Source organism: Cervus elaphus, chromosome 16, assembly GCF_910594005.1.
Source record: "Cervus elaphus chromosome 16, mCerEla1.1, whole genome shotgun sequence".
Classification (NCBI taxonomy): Eukaryota; Metazoa; Chordata; class Mammalia; order Artiodactyla; family Cervidae; genus Cervus; species Cervus elaphus.
The window spans coordinates 37,764,903-37,769,169 of record NC_057830.1 but is presented as its reverse complement, the minus strand read 5'-3'; the positions used below and the strand labels follow the sequence as shown (position 1 = coordinate 37,769,169).

Genomic DNA, 4,267 nt, shown 5'->3' with positions numbered 1-4,267 from the left:
TGTGTAGATTTGGATTAAAAGGGAGACAAGAGAAGAAGCCCAGAGACTCATAAGGAAGTTATGCTGGCATATTAAACTCTTGGAGGACACTTTAGTGCAGCATAAATTAAAGTACCAATCTGAATGTATTCAATAATTGGATATAACCAACTTACATAGTAAAAAGATCACTAGGTCTGATATCAACAGATCTGAGCTTTAGTCCTAGTTGTAACTAACCCCAACTACCCATGCAAACTTGAAAGTGAAAGTCGCTCAGTCATGTCCGACTCTTTGCGACCCCAAGAACTGTATAGTCCATGGAATTCTCCAGGCCAGAATACCAGAGTGGGTAGCCTTTCCCTTCTCCAGGGGATCTTCCCAACCCAGGGGTTGAACCCAGGTCTCCAGCATTGCAGGTGGATTCTTTACCAGCTGAACCAGATGGGAAGCCTGTGCAAACTTGAAGAACTCTCTTAAATTTCAATTTCCTTATGTGACAAGATCAAAGTAAGATTCTTGGCACTCTCCCAGCATTCTAGGTTTTGCTATTCCATATGTAAAAAATGAATGGGAGTGGATTCTTAGTGCAATCCGAGACTGCTGGAAGCAGATGGGACTTGTGATGGCCTAGGAAGAAGGTCTAGTTAGGACAGGGAGGGCTGCCAAGTCCCCGAGGGATTCCTATAGGGTCTCAGTTCAGTTCAGTTCAGTCGCTCAGTTGTGTCCGACTCTTTGCGACCCCATGGACTGCAGCACACCAGGCTTCCCTGTCCATCACCAACTCCCAGAGTTTACCCACACTCATGTCCATTGAGTCGGTGATGCCATCCAGCCATCTCATCCTCTGTCGTCCACTTCTCCTCCTGCCTTCAATCTTTCCCAACATCAGGATCTTTCCAAATGAGTCAGCTCTTCACATCAGGTGGCCAAAGTACTGGAGTTTCAGCTTCAACATCAGTCCTTCCAATGAACATTCAGGACTGATTTCCTTTAGGATGGACTGGTTGGATCTCCTTGCAGTCCAAGGGACTCTCAAGAGTCTTCTCCAACACCACGATTCAAAAGCATCAATTCTTCAGTGCTCAGCTTTCTTTATGGTCCAACTCACATCCATACATGACTACTGGAAGAACAATACCCTTGACTAGACAGAACTTTGTTGACAAAGTAATGTCTCTGCTTTTTAATATGCTGTCTAGATTGGTCATAACTTTCCTTCCAAGGAGTAAGCATTTTTTAATTTCATGGCTGCAGTCACCATCTGGAGTGATTTTGGAGGCCCCCAAAATAAAGTCAGCCACTGTTTCCACTGTTTCCCCATCTATTTGTCATGAAGTGATTGAACCTGGGTGTTCATTGGAAGGACTGACGCTGAAGCTGAAACTCCAATACTTTGGCCACCTCATGCGAAGTGTTGATTCATTGGAAAAGACCCTGATGCTGGGAGGGATTGGGGGCAGGAGGAGAAGGGGACGACACAGGATGAGATGGCTGGATGGCATCACCGACTTGATGGACATGAGTTTGAGTAAACTCCAGGAGTTGGGGATGGACAGGGAAGCCTGGCATGCTGTGATTCATGGGGTCGCAAACAGTTGGAGACGACTAAGCGACTGAGCTGAACTGAACTGATGGGACTGGATGCCATGATCTTAGTTTTCTGAATGTTGAGCTTTAAGCCAACTTTTTCACTCTCCTCTGTCACTTTCATCAAGAGGCTCTTTAGTTCTTCTTCACTTTCTGCCATAAGGGTCGTGCCATCTGCATATCTGAGGTTATTGATATTTCTCCCAACAATCTTGATTCCAGCTTGTACTTCTTCCAGCCCAGCATTTCTCATGATGTACTCTGCTTATAAGTTAAATAAGCAGGGTGACAATATACAGCCTTGATGTACCCCTTTTCATATTTGGAACCAGTCTGTTGTTCCATGTCCAGTTCTAACTGTTGCTTCCTGACCTGCATACAGGTTTCTCAAGAGGTAGGTCAGATGATCTGATATTCCCATCTCTTTCAGAATTTTCCACAGTTTTTTGTGATCCACACAGTCAAAGGGTCTCAGTGTATGCCATTTCTGGTTCACATGTCAAGGTTGAGAAGACAGTTCATTTTCAGAGGAAGGAAACAAGGAGGAGAAATATTAGACTATATTTTATTTTATTTATTTTATTTTTTAAAATTATTTATTTATTTATTTTTTATTAGTTGGAGGCTAAGTACTTCACAACATTTCAGTGGGTTTTGTCATACATTGATATGAATCAGCCATGGATTTACACGTATTCCCCATCCCGATCCCGCCTCCCACCTCCCTCTCCACCCGATTCCTCTGGGTCTTCCCAGTGCACCAGGCCCAAGCACTTGTCTCATGCATCCCACCTGGGCTGGTGATCTGTTTCACCATAGATAGTATACATGCTGTTCTTTTGAAACATCCCACCCTCACCTTCTCCCACAGAGTTCAAAAGTCTGTTCTGTATTTCTGTGTCTCTTTTTCTGTTTTGCATATAGGGTTATCATTACCATCTTTCTAAATTCCATATATATGTGTTAGTATGCTGTAATGTTCTTTATCTTTCTGGCTTACTTCACTCTGTATAAGGGGCTCCAGTTTCATCCATTTCATTAGGATTGATTCAAATGAATTCTTTTTAACAGCTGAGTAATATTCCATGGTGTATATGTACCACAGCTTCCTTATCCATTCATCTGCTGATGGGCATCTAGGTTGCTTCCATGTCCTGGCTATTATAAACAGTGCTGCGATGAACATTGGGGTGCACGTGTCTCTTTCAGATCTGGTTTCCTCAGTGTGTATGCCCAGAAGTGGGATTGCTGGGTCATATGGCAGTTCTATTTCCAGTTTTTTAAGAAATCTCCACACTGTTTTCCATAGCAGCTGTACTAGTTTGCATTCCCACCCACAGTGTAAGAGGGTTCCCTTTTCTCCACACCCTCTCCAGCATTTATTGCTTGTAGACTTTTGGATAGCAGCCATCCTGACTGGCGTGTAATGGTACCTCATTGTGGTTTTGATTTGCATTTCTCTGATAATGAGTGATGTTGAGCATCTTTTCATGTGTTTGTTAGCCATCTGTATGTCTTCTTTGGAGAAATGTCTGTTTAGTTCTTTGGCCCATTTTTTGATTGGGTCATTTATTTTTCTGGAATTGAGCTGCAGGAGTTGCTTGTATATTTTTGAGATTAATCCTTTGTCTGTTTCTTCATTTGCTATTATTTTCTCCCAATCTGAGGGCTGTCTTTTCACCTTGCTTATAGTTTCCTTTGTAGTGCAAAAGCTTTTAAGTTTCATTAGGTCCCATTTGTTTAGTTTTGCTTTTATTTCCAATATTCTAGGAGGTGGGTCATAGAGGATCTTGCTGTGATTTATGTCGGAGAGTGTTTTGCCTATGTTCTCCTCTAGGAGTTTTATAGTTTCTGTTCTTACATTTAGATCTTTAATCCATTTTGAGTTTATTTTTGTGTATGGTGTTAGAAAGTGTTCTAGTTTCATTCTTTTACAAGTGGTTGACCAGTTTTCCCAGCACCACTTGTTAAAGAGGTTGTCTTTTTTCCATTGTATTTCCTTGCCTCCTTTGTCAAAGATAAGGTGTCCATAGGTTCGTGGATTTATCTCTGGGCTTTCTATTCTGTTCCATTGATCTATATTTTTGTCTTTGTGCCAGTACCATACTGTCTTGATGACTGTGGCTTTGGAGTAGAGTCTGAAGTCAGGCAGGTTGATTCCTCCAGTTCCATTCTTCTTTCTCAAGATTACTTTGGTTATTCGAGGTTTTTTGTATTTCCATACAAATTGTGAAGTTCTTTGGTCTAGTTCTGTGAAAAATACCGTTGGTAGCTTGATAGGGATTGCATTGAATCTATAGATTGCTTTGGGTAGAATAAAAATATGGAACACTTCACGAATTTGCATGTCATCCTTGCGCAGGGGCCGTGCTAATCTTCTCTGTATTGTTCCAATTTTAGTATATGTGCTGCCAAAGCGAGCACTAGACTATATTTTAAATTTGGGTTTGGTATATTATTATCTGGGCTTCCCTGGTGGTTCAGTGTTAAAAAACCCACCTGCCAATCTTTGATCCCTGATCTGGGAAGATCCTCTGGAAAAGGAAATGATAACCCACTTTGGTATTATTGCCTGGGAAATCCCATGAACAGAGGAGTCTGGTGGTCTGCAGTCTATGGGGTCAGAAAGAGTTGGACATGACTGAGAGACTAACACTTTCACTTCATTTTTTCATATTATTATCTATGTGGACTGTCT

General features: G+C 41.8%; 1 non-coding gene across 1 annotated transcript; it reads right to left on the bottom strand.

Annotated features, from left to right (window-relative positions):
- Nucleotides 1-3,886: 3,886 nt before the first annotated feature.
- On the bottom strand, nt 3,887-3,993 carry LOC122673145. Its single transcript, XR_006334622.1, has one exon. It is a non-coding gene; the product is annotated as a U6 spliceosomal RNA (small nuclear RNA).
- Nucleotides 3,994-4,267: the final 274 nt, after the last annotated feature.